This window comes from Apodemus sylvaticus, chromosome 23 (assembly GCF_947179515.1).
Source record: "Apodemus sylvaticus chromosome 23, mApoSyl1.1, whole genome shotgun sequence".
In the NCBI taxonomy this organism is placed as follows: Eukaryota; Metazoa; Chordata; class Mammalia; order Rodentia; family Muridae; genus Apodemus; species Apodemus sylvaticus.
This window is the reverse complement of record NC_067494.1, coordinates 14,701,071-14,720,386: the sequence shown is the minus strand read 5'-3', so window position 1 is coordinate 14,720,386 and position 19,316 is coordinate 14,701,071. Positions and strand designations below refer to the sequence as shown.

At 43.1% G+C, this 19,316-nt stretch overlaps 2 pseudogenes; one reads left to right on the top strand and one right to left on the bottom strand.

The window, feature by feature from the left end:
- Positions 1 to 482: 482 nt before the first annotated feature.
- Positions 483 to 3,597, top strand: LOC127673506 (uncharacterized protein C9orf40 homolog; annotated as a pseudogene).
- A 14,569-nt stretch (positions 3,598 to 18,166) lies between these two features.
- On the bottom strand, positions 18,167 to 18,598 carry LOC127673851 (TSC22 domain family protein 1-like; annotated as a pseudogene).
- Positions 18,599 to 19,316: the final 718 nt, after the last annotated feature.

Below are 19,316 nucleotides of genomic sequence, written 5' to 3'. Positions count from 1 at the left end.
ATGGGTTATCTTCTTCTGTGATTTCTTTATTGTTTTTATTTCCCCTTTTAGATCCTAGATGTTTTTGTTCAATTCCTTCACCTATTTGATTGTGTTTTCCGTTATTTCCTTAAGGGATTTTGTGTTTCCTCTTTAAGGGCTTCTACCTGTTTACCTGTGCTCTCCTGTGTCTCTTTTAGGGAGTTACTTATGTCCTTCTTAAAGTCCTCCATCATTATGATGAGATGTAATTTTAAATCAGAGTCCTGCTTTCAGGTGTGTTAGGGTATCCAGGATTTGCTGTGGTCGAAGAACTGAGGTCTGATGATGCCAAGTGGCACTGGTTTCTATTGCTTATCTTCTTGAGCTTGCCTCTCATCCTGTGGTTATCTTTGGTGTTAACTGGCCTTGCTATCTCATAGCCAGCCTCTTCCTCTTAGCATGGTTAGGATGGGGTTCCTTGGGTCAGGCTGTCTCGGGGTCAGGGAGGGTCTGGAGCCCTGATGTATGACCCTGACTGTGGCAGACCTCCTGGGAGTCAACCTGACTCAGGTGTGGGTGTGGTGAGGGTGCTTGAACACAGGGTCTGTTTCCAGGCACACATATGGACCAGAAGGAAGATGTGCATCCAGCAGGGCAGGAGGTCCTACATCCTCTGTGCCAGGAGTGGGGAGTGGTTAGGACAGGTATGGGATGGGGGAGGGGTACACACCTGCTTGTCTGATGGTGTCAGAACTTCTGGGGACCAAGATGTCTCTGGGGGTGGGTGGGGGCAGGGGTAGGGCTTGAGCACATGATCTGCTCCTGGGCACAGCTGTGAACAGGAAGGAAGGTTTGTCTCTAGCAAGGTCTTTACATCAATGTAGCTATTCACATGAGTGAGTGGTCCAGTTTTTAGGCCAAAACATGATTCATGAAATAGATAATGATTAAAGAGTATTTTGTGGGCAGCGGTGGTGCCAGCCTTTACTCCCAACACTAGAGAAGCAGAGGCAGCCAAATCTCTGCATTTAAGGCCAGTCTGGTCTACATGGCTTCCAGGACAACCAGGGCTACCATGTAAACATGTCTGAAAAATAAACAAAAACAAAAGAAATAATATTTTCTGTGCATGGGTAAAAGGCATGTCAGAGCTTAATGCTCATTCCAGAGAGGATGCCCCTCTGTCAGGACTCTGTGTTTGTCTGCTCTGTGAAAAGTAAAATAAAATAAAATGAAATGAAATAAAATAAAATAAAATAAAATAAAGTAAAATAAAATAAAAATCCATTACCTCTAACCAACAGACAGAAGTGCAAAGAAACTGAAAAGATGGCTTCACCTTTCCTCTTGTGGGTTATTAGAAGACAGCCTGTTGTCATGTGATCTCTCCAGGATCTGTCATTTGAAAACTTTCAGAAAGCATCATGTGTTTCAGTGGGTTATGCGGTCTACCAGTGCTCCTGGGCCTCTGGTTGAGATGTTCACTTGGTAACGAGCAGGATCATGGGGAGAAAATGGGCCTTGTCCCCTCAGAAGCTCCGCATTTCAGTGAACGCCCTTCAGTCATGGCTCATGCTCCTGGAACTTAGTACTCAGTTTCTGCATGGAGACCACTGCTGTGTCTGTCTCCCACGGAGGAACTCTGCTTGCTTCATTGTCTTTTAGTGTTCATGCAAGGGGGTGTTTTCCTGTGGTTACCTTCATCTGGTGCTCTAATATTTTACAGTTGCTTCTCTGTCATTTCAGTTGTACTCAGTGAGGAAATGAGTTTCCCATCTTTCCCTACAACTTAGTGTACACTTCTCCAGAGTCCCCCAGAGTCAACCCATCAGCTTCAGATGAGTACTGAGAATAATTCTGGGCTGTATTCTCTATGATTGCCTTAACTTTACCTTTCCACATTAGTGCTGTGACATTAGGAACACAACTGTCAGATTTAGAAAGTGCTCTCTGAGCACTAAACCATCAGGCAGTGACACTACTTAGAAGATGAGGTGTGTTCTTGTTGGAGTAGGAGTGGCCAAGTTGGAGGACCTGTCTCATTGGGGGGTGGGCTTTGAGACTTCAAGAGCCAAATATCTCCCTCCCTCTCCCTCCCTCCCTCTGTCCCTCTGTCCCTCTGTCCCTCTGTCCCTCTCTCCCTCTCTCACTCCCCCTCTCCCTCTCCTTCAATCTCTGTCTCTCTGTCTCTCTCTGTATCTCCCTCCCTCCTTCCTCTTCCCTCTCCCTCCCTCCTTCCCTCTCCCTCCCCCTCTCCCTCTCCTTCAATCCCTCTCCCTCAACAACCACTAATTAAGAAAGTGCAGGGCTCCCCAACATCCTGTCTGCCCCCTGGATGGCCCAGCTCCCAGCTCCTTGCTGCCCTCTGCTCTCTGCCCTCAGGCTGCTGCCCCTGAGACCCACACCCCTGGCCTATGGCCAACTGGAGTGTAGATTAGCTCCTCACATTTCAAGTGCCTTGGAAGTGGCTCCTGCTCAGCAACTTCTCATAGGATCCCCTACTCTGGGTCCTGCCTCCCATGCAGCTCGGGCCCCTCAAGGGCCAGGGGGACTTGGGGACCATGGGGGAGTCTGCACAAGGGAAGCAGTGGTGGAGACCCCAGACAGGAACTGCAGGCCTGCAGCCTGGAGCCTGGAGAGCCACCTCCCAGGTAGCAGGGGAATCTGTGGGTTAGTCAAGCTTTGGGTGGAGGCTACAGGGTGCAGGGTGCAGGCTGACAGGGTGCATAGCCAGCAGAATGAAGAGATTGGGCAGCATAATACATTCCAGGATAGGAGGAACCCTCTACCAACTATGGATCTGGAGCTCTGGAACATGTGAGCGCAAACAGCCTGACAGAAACCCTGGAGGACAAGAATGAAGGCACTGAGATTGACATGGAGTCCTGACAGAAGGATCTGAAGAAATGGATTTACCGAATTTGAGGAGACCTAAAGGAAAAGTTCTTTTCCATACTGGACATGATACTTTTTTCAAACATGAAAGATGAGGAAGAGTTTTGGGACGAATAACTAATTACTACTGAATCTCCTAATGGAGAGTTGTCAAGGACATGGTACAGCTGCAGACAAAATACTTTGTGTATGCATTTTTAATGAAAAAAGTTTTGTTCATGCTCTTGACTTTGAAGATGCTTATCTTGGAAAAGGAGGCTTTGACGGTTTTAGAGGAAGCACACAGGTCTTCCTCGCGTGTTTGGTCAAATGTTCCTTTGCACCACAAAGCTTATTTGGGGTACATGGAAGGAATACATTTATACAGCTTGTACTAATACTCTCTAGTGCATCTCATTGGCTTCCCTTGCTTGAACAAATAGGAGACTTGAGTATCTGTGCAAAATTAAAATGTGAGATTGTTTCTGAAAGCTAACCTTGTTTAAAAGAGTATAAGTTTAAATTAGTGAGAACTTCCATTTGGGTAGCCTGTTTTAACTTTCACTATTTCCTGTTTATTAAAACAGTACAGGCAATGAATATAGACAAACAATGGATAAATAGTAGTAGGGAGCAGATGCCTGTCTCTTGTCCCTTTTTCTGGGGTGAAAGAAATGATCTGGTCAGTTTACTGACTTTGTTTTGAGGACAGTTTTTATATTGTTTATATTACTTTATATTTGTACTTTATACTCAACACTGATAGCACTTTAACCATCTCTGGTCGAGCCCTGGTCCTAGAGACATCTCATTCAATTATCTGAAGGTGGCTTTACACACCGGTTTTTGTTTTCTTATATTTTGTGGGGGTTTTTGTACTGATTCTGTATTCCTGTATTGTGCAGATGGGGCTGAACCACTAGACTAGCACTTTTCCTGTTTAAGAGGATGACTAGTGTGAGCTGCAGCAATGCGTCTTCATGAATTTTCTCCATATCTTGTTACATTACTTCAGTTGTCGTTACTAAGTTATTGTGTTACAATTTTATTTTTAATAAAGTACACTGTTTATGTTTTAAAAAGAAAGAAAGTGCTCTCCAGGCTTGTCCAAAGCCCAGGACCCTGATCCTATGGAGACATTGTCTCAGTGGTGACTCCTGCCTGTCAGATGATTTTAATGTCAAGTTGATATGAAACAAGCCATCAAAACATGATCTGGGGCAGGTTCTTTTATCACCTGAGACATCTTTCCCAATAGTTCTTATTAGAATTTACTGCCTTTGTCCTCTGTTACCTATGTGGAGACACTCCTTAGTAGCCAAGACTCTCACTTTTCTTAGTTCAATGATACAATTCTCTAAGTTTACTCCTCATGGTCCTCTGATTTCCTATAGGACAACTTCGTTTGAGAATTTTTTAGGGACCTTATTTTTTCCTTCTTGGGAAGATTTTGTAGACTATTCATAGGTTAACACTCAAATCCCTGTTTCCACTTCTATACAAAGACAAAAATGGTGGTCTCACAGAGGTCATAGAATAGGACCCCTTCTGAGTAATTCCAGATAAGACAATATGCTCAAATAACTGCCTTCATCAGAATTCTGCAGCAAGTGCAGGGATGACCATTAATATTTATACAGACTGACCCATGCTTTTCATGTGTGGGTGACCTATGTCATCCAGCCCTTTGAAAAGAGAGGCACCAAAATAATTGGTTTCATTATGACATATTCATGTATTAAAGAAATATAAATAGACAATATCAACTCTTTTATTAACCTTTCCAGTACCACTAGACCTGTCCTCTTTAAGGTACTCCTGCTTCTGCCTTCACCTCTATATGTGTGTGTGTGTGTGTGTGTGTGTGTGTGTGTGTGTGTGTGTGTGTGTTACAGACCTGCCCCTGTGCAGGGGTGAAGCAAGTACTCAGAACTTCAACAGCGAGTCCATAACTGGAGAACAGTGTTTCCCATCATTCCACCCCATCTTGCCCTCCCAGTCTTTCTTTCCCCTCCTGTAATGGGTTTCCTACCTCTTGGATGGGGTGATATCCATGTTTGATCCAGAAAATGCATTCACCCATGCTCTGGGCTAATCTTCCTGAGACAAACCTTTGGTGGCCTGGTTGGGAAACTCTCCTCCTGCCTTCCTCTCTTTCCTTTGTTCCCTGTGGGGGTTGTTGGAGCAGTCCTTGGGCAGCTGAAGACTTCTGTCTCAGAAGACAATGCAGGGAGATCCAGTGGCCTCCATGATGGAGTCTGGACCACCTCAATTTGTCAAGGGTCGAGGTGTATCAGGCTAAGGACTGACTCTCAGACTTCTGTGCAAGACATATGGGGCAATTTCTTCTTAATATGTGTCCTCTAATGGCGAAGAGAGAGAGGAACTCATTCCCAGAAGCCTGAACACACTGTGAGAAACTCCTCACCCTCTCTCTCACATCCCTACTTGACAGTTCTTGTTATTCTTCAGCATAGGAGGGAAAGAGTTCCTGACTGACATTTGGCTTTGCCACTTTGATCTCAGACAGACACCCTGATGCAAGGGACTCTGGGTGATCAGGGGTTTGTTCTCTGCATTAGTGTGAGTCCCTTTCCCCGTAGATAGGGTTCCTAATGCTATGATGAATCACCAGGCCACAAAAAAAAATATTAGGGATTAAACTCTAGCTTCTGTCACCTTGACAAAAAACTGCCAGCACAACTGAACCGTAATCACTTTGACACACAAACACAACACATTTATTTATTTTGACAAAACCTTTTTAATCAGGAACTTTATCTATCCCAAACATGGCACATTCATATAATATCACAAAACAAAACACAAATGATATTAAACAAAACTTTGATAGTCTTTACCACTTCATACACTTTACAAGTTCAGTCTCTATAAAAACCTAGTATTTTTTGAAAATGAAAATTATCTTTTCAAAATTAAAGTCTCTGTGTATTTCTTTAATTATTAAAATTAAGTTAAATATCATTTTATTTCAGGAGAGAAGAACCAGTGCACCATTGTAATACGAACAAAGCTAAACCCATCTCCAGCCATAAATACATCAGTATCCAGTGTCTGGGATTCATCACAGTCTTCTAGATCCTCCAAATGTGTCGGCCACATCTCCAGCTCTGCCTCACAGAACACACAGCTTGTCATCGGGGCTCCAGCTGGCTCCCGTCCACTGCAGAGGCAGTCATCCCTGGTCATCCCATGGCACTGGCATCTCCAGACGCTGGTGACTCTTGCTGCAGCTGGGCTGCACGCTCACCCACAGCCTCTCCTGGGCTCTGTCATGGCGCCTCAGCTTCTCTCCTTGACTCCTTCAACCTTGGGACTGGGACTGCTCCACAGGCTGCGTCTGCACCAGTGGCCTCTCCTGTCTTTCCACAGTGCTGAGCCTCAGCTGCTCTGTGTGACCCTCCATTCCTCCAGCTACACCACCTGAGACCCTTACACAGTGCCCGGGTCAGCTGTCAGCACAAGGTAACACCTAGGCCATGTCCAGAGCACAGCTTCCTGACTCTCGGGAGATCCTTCCTAGAAAACTTCCCCTCAATGATGTTGGTCTCTTCTTAATCACAACTGATGCTTCAGCCCCAGGTGACAGTGCTCACTGTCCCATCACAGCAAAGGTTTGCTATACTTCTCTGGTCTCTTGCTAAACGTAACACACTCTTCAGCTCTAACTGCCCAGATGCCACAGATTGTTTGTTCAGATGACTTAAGAGAGTCTTTGCTTCCCTCACAAGCCAGGCCTCCATCATCTGATCTGTCCCCAGAAGGCTTCTCTTCCAAGCTATTACAGAACAGCTGCTCACTGTGCTCTCAACACTCAGTGATTTTTCTGTCTCAAAGTTTCAAAATTCTTCCACCATCCTGTCCACAATGCATCCTCAGCTCTTTGGCAGCAATACCCAACAATCATTTACCTAGTTGAGATCATTATTGCTGGGAGGAAACACCGTGACCAAAGCAAGTTGGGAAGGCAAAGTTTTATTTGGCTTGGACTTCCACAGCATAGTCTATCACTGCAGGAAGTCGGAACAGGATCTCAAGCAGAAACTGAAACAGGCCAAGGTAGGAAGGAGGGGTGCTGCTTACCTGCTTGCTCCCCTTTGCTCTCTCAGTCTGATTCCTTATAGAAACCAGGATGACCATTCCAGGGGGGCCTGAACAACAGTGTGCTAGGCCCTTCCACATCAATTATTAAATCAGATGATGCCTTATAGGATTACCTACAACTCAGTATTATAAAAGCATTTCCTCAGTTGGAGTTCCCTCCACTCTAACAAGTCCATCTTGTGTGCAATTTACATACAACTCACCAGTACACCCTCAGAGCTGACTTGTAGTCCATTTCAGGTTGCAAGTGTCCAGAGCACATGTTTGATGTCAGTCATCTGCTCAGTTGGTCTGTGCAGTTAAGGTGAGGTTCTGTGCGGTGGTCCAGGAGGGTTCTTCTCTTAGGATGCCCAGAAAGGAGACATGGCTTCTGAGCACCGGTGGAGAGCCTGGGTGGGCACTTTCAGGCTCAGCCTTGGATCTTGGTTGGGACCAACTCTGTCTGTTGGCCATGGTGCCTTCTACCTCACCAAAGGATGTAGTCTCAAAACCTGGCTAGAATGATGTTGAAGATATCCTACAGAAAACACTTCCTTTGTAACACAATTTTTCTTTTGGACCCATCCTCACACTGAGAGCACTGTCTTGCTGATGGCACACCAGCTGTTTGCTCAGTGACACCTCTCTGGGATGATTCAAGCAGGGATTCAGTGATCCTGATAACTAAGCCTTCATAGCTGTGTGACAGGATGCTCAGATGTGAGAGACCTGCCCTGTGACCCCAGCAGATCCTACCACTAAACTCTGCTCACACTCTGACTCCTTTGCCACCAGCCCCCCTCTGACTGACACTTCTTTCCAGCCTCCCTCCCTCTGACCTCCATTGCTTTCCTCCCTCCCCTCAGCCTCAGCCTGCAGGGTCCTCTCACTCACTCCTTCCTCTGCCTAGGTGTGGGATTTCCCTCACCCTTTATGCAGACCATTGTACAGGAACTTAGGGAACAATCAGAAGCTGTCCTCCCCTGCCCCCATCAAACACTTCCTGCCAATATTAAAGGAGCTTTCTTCTTTAACCCAAGTCACCATAAGAGGCTTTCACTTTCTGACTTCCCTGGGCCTCTCTTCAAGGCCCCTCTGCATGAGCTCTGTGACCCATCTTCCACTTTGTCCCTACCAAGGGTGTGATCTGATAAAAATAAATATAAATAAATAAAATAAATAAATAAACAAAAACTTATTTTAGTGGCCGGTTTTCACATTTCCTTTTATAGAAAATTGCTTTTTATAGAGAGTTGCTTCCACGTGTAAAAAGGACCAACCTTCCCTCAAATGGGTAAGAGATCCTTTTACTCTTAAGACAAATATGAAAGAACCTGACCAGGCTACCAGAGTGTCTACAAATTTAGCTTAACCATTTATGTATACATGTATGTATGTATGTATGTATGTATGTATGCAAGCATGCATGTATGTATTATGTATGCATGCATGTATTATGTATGTATGCATGTATGTATGTGTGTATGCATACATGTGTGTATGTATGTATGTATGTGTGTATGCATGCATGTGTGTATGTATGCATGTATGCATGTATGTATGTATGTATGCATGCATATAATTTACTCACTTTACATCCCTATCATGCCCCCATCTGTCCATTCTCACCTCCCAGACCCACCCTTGCAAACCTCTTCCCTCATTAACCCCACCCTGGGAAGGTGCCCCCCTGCATACCACACCACAGGAACATGCAGTTGCAGTAGGCCTAGACACATCACCTCACACTGAGGCCTAACCAAGTAGACAGTTTGGGGAAGGGGATCCAGTGGCAGGCAAAAGGGTCAGGAACAGCTTCTGTTCCAATCATCAGGGGACTCACATAAAGACCAAGCTGCTACATTAAATGTAGGGGGCCTAGGTCCAGCTCCTGGGAGCTCTGTGGCTGGTGTTTCCATCTCTGTGAGCCCCATGGACTCTGTAGGTGTTTCTGTGGTGTTCTTGATCCCTCCACATTGCACAATTCTACCCCCACTTCTTCCATCAGGCTCGCTGAGCTCCAGATGACCTTTGACTCCGGGTCTCTGCATCTGTCTCCATGAGCTGCTGGATGAAGCTTCCTTAGCTCACCCATATTTCTACGTGGTAGCACTTTCATGAACTTTTTATAGTAAAGAAACAAGGAAAGTCATAAATCAAAAATTTTTCAAATACATGGGTAAGTATACCAGGCAAATGGGTTATATAGCAAGGCTGGGAAATCTTGACTCTGGGCCTCAGATGCTAACTGATAAAATTCTTAGCTTTGGGGATAGGGCAACCTACAGGGTCTGTTCATAAAGTCTAAGGACATGTCTAATAGTCACAGGAACGTCAGGTCACACATTCCGAGTTAGGGAATAAACATCCCCTAAAGAGACTAAAGATGGTCCAAGAAAGGATGTCTCGAGAATGTGTCATTCCAGCCTCTCACATCTCTGAGCATCTACTCAGTCAGTTACGTGTTGTAGGTACACATATTTCTACAACTCCTGTTAAACATATACAACAGCTCTAGTTTTGTTTTGCAGCCTGACCCAGGGTTGCCTGTGTCTTTGATCTGAAGTATCTGTTCTACGCCTTCAGATAGATGCTATGTGGTATCTTTACATGACAATATCCCTCCCTCAGATGGTAATCATAAATTGGCTAATAAGTTAACAAGAGAATATACAAATTTAGTTCAATTTTTTAAGTTCATGAATACAAGCAAATCTTACACACTGGATTATTTTCAATTTGTGAAGAAGACAGGAATATCACCATTATCCAAGCAATGCCACCTAGTTATTGAAGATAGGTTGGAAAAAGCATATTAACCAATAGAAATGTAACACTTTGAAATATTGTTGTACATCAAAACGCATGCTGTGTTCAGGATTTTATACCGACCTGGAAAACAAGAAGCCTCATTTACATCATGAATTTAACAAGGAAGGAAGAAGACAATGAAGAGGTGCTAGTGGGTATATGTAGGCAAAGAGATGCTTTTCTGACAGAGAGAATAACCTTACTGGAAGAAGGATTTATACAAAAAATTAATTTCACCCAACATGATTGCTAAGAGATGGTAGAAAAGCAAAAGTTTTGGTATGTCACAAAGTTTATAACACTCACAAAGTTTATAACAATGTAAATTGGTATGGCTTTCATTTTTTTAAAGGTTTTTAATTACATTAATGATTTGATGAGATAATTGCTTATAATTTCTTCTGACTCTAGACTTTAACTTCATAACAATGGAATCTTATCAGTGCTACGATTGATTTAAAATGTGGTTTTAAAATATTTGTTCATCAGAAGTGTCTAATCTTTTGATGTTATGACACAACGTGTCATAATTCACTGCTTCCGACCTATTTTGATGAAGTATGTAGATGACATGTTTTTACTTTGGGGATTAAGTTAATTATCAACCTCTGCATCATGGATGGTCTTGAGCTGACAGTGTCTGTGTGTAGTGAGGTGTCATGCCCTCCAATGTATGCATGGCACTCAGAAGGAAGCCAACTGCTGACTGTAAAATGGAGTCACTCAGGACACGCCCTGTTTTGCCCAGTGATGACTAATTTAAAATCATGCCCAGCTTCATCTCCACAGTGCTATCATGTAAGACTGAGAAAGTAAAAGGAACAGAGCAAGGGGAAGCCCCTGATGGCAAAGGCCTAGTGCACTCTGATGCCCTGGGGCATGAGGCTCTGTCAGCCATCAGTCTCCTGGGCTCCCACCAGTCTGGTCCAAAGTCAACAGCACAGAGTTCCAGGATGCCTCACTTTTCCACAGAAGCTGTCCTTGAGCTTAAACTGTTGTGGCAGACCTCCTGCCTCAGCTTATCCCGTAATGAAAGTGTAGCTTTGACTAAATATACAGGTGGAGTTAAAATGTACATGATATAAGTTATTCAAAAGTAATTGTATTGACAGCGCCCAGAGCTGATCCTGTGCCACAGCTCTCTGTACCCAGATACTGCTGGGAGAGAGCTGGCCTCCCAGGATGCTGACACACCTGTGAGCACAGGCAAGACTACCACTTCTGCACAGAGGGACCTGCTAGGATCCTTCAGGACACAGGAACTGAGGAGCAGCAGCCTGGGACAGGATCCTTCTTGTTTAAATCTGTACCCAGAGCTAACCGTGTGCCACAGCTCTCCATACCCTAATTCCTCCCAGAGAAAACTGGTCTCCCAGGAGTACTTGCAGGAGGGACAAGCCACAGTCAGAGACAGCAAGACCAGCTAACACCAGAGATAACCAGATGGTGAGAGGCAAGGGCAAGAACATAAGCAACTAAGGCTTCCTGGCATGATCAGAACCCAGTTCTCCCACCACAGCAAGTCCTGCATACCCCAACACACCAGAAAAACAAGACACTGATTTAAAATCACTACTCATAATGATGATAGAGGACTTTGAGAAGGACATAAACAAATCCCTTAAAGAAATACAGAAGAACACATGTAAACTGATAGAAGTGCTTAAAGAAGAAACACAAAAATTCCTTAAAGAATAATAAGAAAAGACCTTGGGCGCGAGCTCCACAGCCAATCCCACAACACCCAGAGGAAACTCCACTTCCAGGTGCTCTAACATGCCCAGGATCACAGGATCTCAGGATCCCAGGAGCTTGGTCACACCAGGATCTCAGGGTCCCAGAGACAGCTTGACTCTCAGGAGCTCTGACACACCCAGGATCTCAGAATCACAGGATCCTGGAATAACAGGACCACAGAGACAGCTGGACTCTGAGGAGTTCTGACACAATCATGATCACAGGAAGGACAGGCTCCAGTCAGATAGAGTGAGGGCAGGTAGCACTAGAGATACTCGGATGGCCGGAGGCAAGCAGAAGAACATAAGCAACAGGAACAAAGGTTACATGGCATCATCAGAACCCAATTCTTCCACCATGACTGGAAGGAAGTGGTGGGTACAAAACAAACTGGAAAAGCAAGATTCAGAAGTAAAATCACTTCTCATGATGGTGATAGGGTACTTTAAGAAGGACATAAATAACTCCCTTAAAGACGTGCAGGAGAATACAGGTAAACAGCTAGAAGCCCTTAAAGAAGAAACACAAAAATCCCTTAAAGAATTACAGGAAAACACAAACAATCAATGGAAGGAACTGAACAAAACCATCCAGGATCTAAAAGTGGGAGTAGAAACAATAAAGAAATCACACAGTGAGACATTTCTGGAGATAGAAAACTTTGGAAAGAATTCAGGAGTTATAGATGCAAGCATCAACAACAGAATACAAGAGACAGATGAAAAAAATCTCAGGTGATGAAAATATCGTAGAAAACATTGACTCAACAATCAAAGAAAATACAAAATGCATAAAGCTTGTAACCCCAAAACATCCAGGAAATCCAGGACACAATGAGAAGACCAAACCTAAGGATTATAGGTATAGAAGAGAACGAAGATTTACAACTTAAAGGGCTAGTAAATACCTTTAACAAAATTATAGAAGAAAACTTCCCTAACATAAAAAGAAACAGAGAGAGGGAGATGCCCATGAACATACAAGCCTATAGAACTCCAAACAGACTGGACCAGTACAGAAAGTCCTCCAGGCACATAACAATCAAAACACCAAATGCACTAAACAAAGAAAGGATATTAAAAACAGTCAGGGAAAATGGGCAAGTAACTTATAAAGACAGACCTATCAGAATTATACCAGACTTCTCACCAGAGACAATGAAAGCCAGAAGATCCTGGAAAGACCTCATGCAGACCCTAAGAGAACACAAATGCCAGCCCAGGCAAAACTCTCATTCATCATAGATGGAGAAACAAAGATATTCCATGATAAAACCGAATTTACACAATATCTGTCCACAAATCCAGCCCTACAAAGGATAATAGATGGGAAATGCCAGTACAAAGAGGGAAACTACACCCTAGAAAAGGCAAGAAAATAATCTTCCAACAAACCCAAAAGAAGATACCCACACAAACATAAAAATAACATCAAAAAATCACAGAAAGCAACAATCACTAGTCCTTAATATCTCTTAACATCAATGGACTCAATTTCTGAAAAAAAAGACATAGACTAACAGACATATTTTCAAGTAAATCTTCAATTTTATCAGAAAAAATGTTTGTAATTCCTCTTTCAATTAAATTAATAATGATTTTATGTAAAATTTTATTTGCATTATTTTTCATGATAATCTTCCATTTTAGCATGTTTTTCTATATATTTCTTCTATTTTATCAGAAATGTTTTCCATGTAAAACTCTGGTTTTATCACAAAATGTTTTTAATTCTACCTTCAATTAATTTAGAAATGTTTTTTATATCTACCATTTTATCTGTATAATTTTCCATGAAATAGTCAATTTCAACATATTTTTCTAGATATTTCTTGAATTTTATCAAAAATATTTTCCATGTAAATCTTCAATTTTACCTGAAAATGTTTATAATTTCACTTTCAATCAACTTAGAATTATTTTTATGTCTACAATTTTATCTGTATAATTTTCCATGATAATCTTCAATTTTAACATGTTTTTCTATATATTTCTTGAATTTTATCAGAAATATTTTCCATGTAAATCTTCAACTTTATCAGAAAATGTTTATAATTCCACTTTCAGTCAATTTAGGAACACTTTTATGCCTACCATTATTATATCTATATAAAATTTTCCATGATAATCTTCAATTTTAACATGTTTTTCTATATTTTTCTACAATTTTATCAGAAATATTTTTCATGTAAATCTTCAATTCTATCATAAAATAAAATGTTTCTATTTCGTTTTTAATTAACTTAGCAATGTTTTTATGTCTACCACTTTACTCTTTAATTTTCTATGAAAATTGTCAATTTTAACATGTTTTTCTATATATCTCTTCTATTTTATCAGAAATATTTTCCACATAAATCTTCAATTTTATTATAAAATGTTTGTACTTCCTTTTTCAATAAAAGAACATGCTTTTCAAGAAGAAGGAGGAGGAGAAGGAGAAGAAGGAGGAGGAGGAGAAGGAAGGAGAAGGAAGGAGGAGAAGGAGGAGGAGAAGAAGGAGGAGAAGAAGGAGGAGGAGGAGGAAGAGGAGGAGGAGGAGAAGGAGAAGGAGGAGAAGGAGAAGGAGGAGAAGGAGAAGAAGGAGGAGGAGGAGGAGGAGAAGAAGAAGAAGAAGAAGAAGAAGAAGAAGAAGAAGAAGAAGAAGAAGAAGAAGAAGAAGAAGAAGAAGAAGAAGAAGAAGAAGAAGAAGAAGAAGAAGAAGAGACGCATGTTCTGTTACTTTACAAAACACTCATACTGGCCTATGGACTGATTTTTTTTTTTAAGTGGGGGCGTCTGAAATGTCCATTTTACTTTGGCAGTGACTTATTACTTTTCTCTTTTGAAGTCACTGATGTACTGAAACAGCTAGATTTGTTTCCTCGGCTACTAATACACGGGTCAGACCCACACTTGGCAGGCCCCGGGTTTAGCTGGTAGAAATCCTGACTTAGTGAAGAGGAGGTACTGCAGGAGCCCACAGTGCCTGATCTTCAGACGCCCTTTCTCCACTTTGTGAAATGTCTTCTTCTGAGAGTCGGCAGTTGGTGGCAGTTGCATGCAGAGTGGAGGTGGACAGACGGGTGCCGTCTACACGCGTGGTCCTCAGGTTATCCATCATTACCATGGCTCCGCAGTGGGCCATGGCTGTGCCGGTTCCCTCCTTCACAAGCAGAAGTGCTAGATCTCTGTTTGGCATAGCTGAAGTAGACAGGCTAGGGGCTTGGGCCCTGGCTTGAATTCCCCAGGACTAGCAAAGGTCCAGTTAGCAGGGTGGGATCCTCAGAATGGGCTAAAGCATCAGCTCAAGGCCCGTGGGCCTGGAGACGCCTTCTGTTCTCGTTCACTGCCGTGGATTGAGGAGGACGTCTGCGGGACACTGAAGTGAGATGGGTGATAATAATTCCTACTCTTAGGAGCATCTAGCAAGGATCCAAAGAACCAAAGGCCTTAACCAGGTGAAGGAGGCTAGGGACAGTTTCTGCAAGAAGATGCAGCAGCATGTAGGAGACTCTAGAAGAGAGAGAGCTTTGGACACCACGTGAGGCCAGTGGGTGCTCAGTGTGAGTGAGCCTTGAAGAACAGGGAGTGGCTGATCTGAAAGAGCTCAGGAGTTCCCTCAGCTGGATGCAGCACGGCCTAGTCCTTCGTTCATTTGTGGAATCAACAACTGAGGACCCCACTGGTTCCCACGCTCTGTTCTAGGTGTTATGGCTGCACAAGTCCATAAGACGGCCCTCTGCTCTGGGTAATTTCATCTTGACACAGTCCAGGATCATCCGAGGGAATTTCAGTTGGGGGACTGCCCAGAATGGATCAGCCAATCAGAGAGATTGCCCAGATTGGTGGTGGGTGTGGGAGGGCCCAGGACATTGGCCCTGGATAGTGTGAGGCCAATGTGGGCTCTCCTCCACCAGTCAGAGGGGCTGTCGTATGGACAGCGTGCCTCCACTATTTCCATAATTTCTACATTAGCTCGTGCTTCATTTCCTGCCCTGACATCATCCCTCAGTGGTTCTACCCAGGGTTGCTTTTTTTGGTTGTCATGGCAACAGAAACCAAACAAAAACACTGTTTGCTAACATTGACATTTCAGAGGGGTTGGTGAGGCAGTCATTAGATAAGTTGGTTCAGTGTGGTTGGGAATGGGTGTGGATTGTTAAGGGAGTAGGCAGCTTAGGACTACCATCAGGTAAGAATGGTGAGATTCTTAGACGAAGCTTGGCCCTGCTGGGTACCCTCAGGCATCCCAGAGGTGGGTGCTTAGAAGGATCCCTTTACCCTCCACGTTGATAATCCAGCAGCAATAATCTTTGCAGATTTACCTACTCTGTGTTAGAGGCCTTGAAGTATTAACAACATTCAATGTCCACAGAAACCCTGATGGTTAATCTTGACTGCGCCTGTAAAGTACAACTTCTGGAGTGTCTGCAGGTATTCCAAGAATGAGACCCTGACACCATCAGTGAATCCTTTCACAGGTTCATCACTTCCTGGCCTCCTTGGGAAGTGGTGAGGTAGGAGGTAGTTAGGAGTTAGCCATCACTGCCTGGCTCATGGAAGGCAGTTCGTGGAATATTCTCGGAGGCTGTGTGCTAAAGCTCCTTTCTCTGCTTCTTGCCCACCTCTGTCCCACTATCCCTATTCCCACCCCTGTGAGGGACCCAGTCGATACTTTCAAAACAGCAAAATGAAGAATTCTTTTCTTTGCTTGTCCTATTGCCTTTGTGGTTCACAGTCCTGCAAAAGTAATAAAGGTACTGTGTGTTGGTTTTTCTGTCAAAAAAAAAAAATCAGTCACAAAACAAACCTCAACAGATATAAGAAGACAAATAATCCCATGCCTCCTATCAGATCACTATGGAGTCAGAGTGGTCTTCAATAGCAACAAAAACAACAGAAATCCCACATACACATGGGAGCTGAACAACTCTCTACTCAATGATAACTTGGTCAAGGAAGAAATAAAGAAAGAAATTAAAAACTTTTTAGGATTTACTGAAAATGAAGGCACAACATTTCCAAACTTATGGGACACAATGAAAGCAGTTCTAAGAGGAAAACTCATAGCTCTGAGTGCCTCCCCCCAAAAAATTGGAGAGAGCTTACACTAGCAGCTTTGACAGCACACCTGAAAGCTCTAAAACAAAAAGAAGCTAATATACCCAAGAGGAGTAGACATCAGGAAGTAATCAAACTCAGGTCAGAAATCAACCAAGTAGAAACAAAAAGAACTATACAAAGAATCAACCAAACCAGGAGCTGGTTCTTTATCAACAACATAAGGAAACCCTTATCCAGATTAACCAGAGGACAGAAACAGTGTCCAAATTAACAAAATCAGAGATGAAAAGGGAAATATAACAACAGAAACTGTGGAAATTTAAAAAATCATTAGATCCTACCAGAAAAGCCTATACGCAACAAAACTAAAAAATCTGGATGAAATGAACAATTTTCTAGACAGATAACAAATACCAAAGTTAACTCAGGATCAGATAAACCATCTAAACAGTCCCAAAACCCCTAGAGAAATAGAAGCATTCATTAAAATTCACCCAACCAAAAAATGCCCAGTACCAGATAGATTTAGTGCAGAATTCTATCAGACCTTCAAAGAGGACCTAATACCAACACTTGTGTGTGTGTGTGTGTGTGTGTGTGTGTGTGTGTATCAATATTTGATATGCTTTATTGAAAGGTGACAAGTAGAGCAGGTAAATACAGTGGGAACTGTTGAGGAGCATGCACAGAACGATTATACAGGTGAAGTGCAGAAACCCCTACTGGGAAATCCACTTCTGTAGCAACTGACCACCCAGTATTCACCAGTTCAACTGACATCTCTCAAGAGGGAGTTTACTTTGCAAGACTCAGCAGCTAGATTCCAGATTACACAAAGTGACTGACTGTGCCAAATTCTTAAAGTTTCTTTAGGTGTGGTTTTTGTCACAAAGCAGTTTTAAAAGCAGGGCTCTCTAGGAAAGACAATTCACACCTTTTCAGACAGCCAATGGAACATCTAAATTTCAATCTGTACAACCTAAACAGTAGTTACGGTCCTCTATTGTACAAATTTATTACACTACATACACAAATATACGGCAAGCAAAACAACCTTCATAATAAGATAGTCTAGGTCCCAGCTACCTGTCACCATTGTGTCACTAATAGTTTTATGTCTTCTGATGTTTCAGAAAAGAGGGACAGCACTATCGTGTTTTATAAGCTTTGGGGACAGTTGTCGGTTTTGTATAAAGACTGCATCTCCCCACCCCCACCCCCTTTGCAGTCTTGTTTCTGGCCTCTCAAGTTCTTTGAAGGGAAGAAGAGCAGCCCACCTTCTGAGCCCCAGAGCTCTTGGAAGCAGGGTGGGTGGCTGGGGAGGGTTGAAAAGGCACAAGCACTTCAGTGCCAATTAAAACATTCCTCGGACGTCTGCCACATTGCACAAGATACATCCATGCTCACTCTCTGATTAACCTTTACTTCACTCAACTAGTACATTTCTTCAAGCCAGAAGCATATGAGTGCTTAATACTGGGGAGGGGAAAGCGAGAACAGCATGTAAGTCTCACATCTCTTTCATAGACAGCAATGAAATGGGTGACTATGGGGGCCGCTTCTTGCTAGCTCATCTCTTCTGGTCTGTTCAGTTCAGACATCAGCAGCCAGTTCTTCTGTTGGGGCATAGCAGGCTATGCGGTTGATCCTGAGGCCTGGGATGCTGGCTGTGCAGGGGGCTGTGTGGTCCCCTGTGGCTGCGTGGTGGCCGGAGGGGAGCCAGTCTGCAGCTGGGGCTGAAGCTAGGCTAGCTGCTCCTGACTGGCCAGAGTCTTCAACAGACTGTTCTCCTGCTCCAGCTGGGAGTTTTTCTCTATTAGTTCTTTGATCTGCTGCTTCAGACCCTCCACTCACTTCCTCTCTAACCGCCTCAAACGGCTTTTCACCAGATCCATAGCTTGCTCTATTTTGGTGTTGATATCTATCACACTTGCACCAGAGCTATTGTCAAGTCTCACGGAAGCATTTTCAGTTCCCGGCAAAGACTACAAGAAAGCAATTGAAAAATGTCTCAGTTGGTAAACTCCTAGATCCATCGCCACTGATCTACGCCATTGGGAGTTCATGCAATTTCAGCCAAACAAAAACAAAAACAAACAAAAACAGCCTTGTGGGGGAAAAATTGAGAGAAGGAAGGAAGGGGCGAGCTCCAGCAGCCTGGCTGAAACTAGATAAAGCCTCCTGGCTGTCTGAAGTTCCGGGTGTGAGAACAGGGCTGCCTCCAGTGACCCAGCAGCTGCAGCAGCTCAGTCTGCTCCAGTTGCCAGTTCCACTCCTCTATACCAATACTTTTTAAACTATTCCACAAAATAGAAACAGAAGCAACACTACCCAATTCATTCTAGGAAACCACAGTCACACCGATATCAAAACCTCATAAAGACCCAACAAAGAAAGAAAACTTCAGATCAATTTCCCTTATGAATACTGATGCAAAAATACTCAATAAAATTCTCACAAACAGAATCCAAGAACACATCAAAATGATCATACACCACAATCAAGCAGTCTTCATCCCGGGGATGCAGGAATGGTTCAATATATGAAAATCCATCAGCATAATCCACTATATAAACAAACTAAAGAAAAAAAAACACATGATCATTTCCTTAGATGCTGAAAAAGCATTTGGCAAAATTCAACATCACTTCATGTTAAAAGTCTTGGAAAGATCAGGAATTCAAGACCCATACCTAAACATTTACAGCAAACCAGTAGGCAACATTAAACTAAATGGAGAAAAACTTGAAGCAATCCCACTAAAATCAGGGACTAGACAAGGCT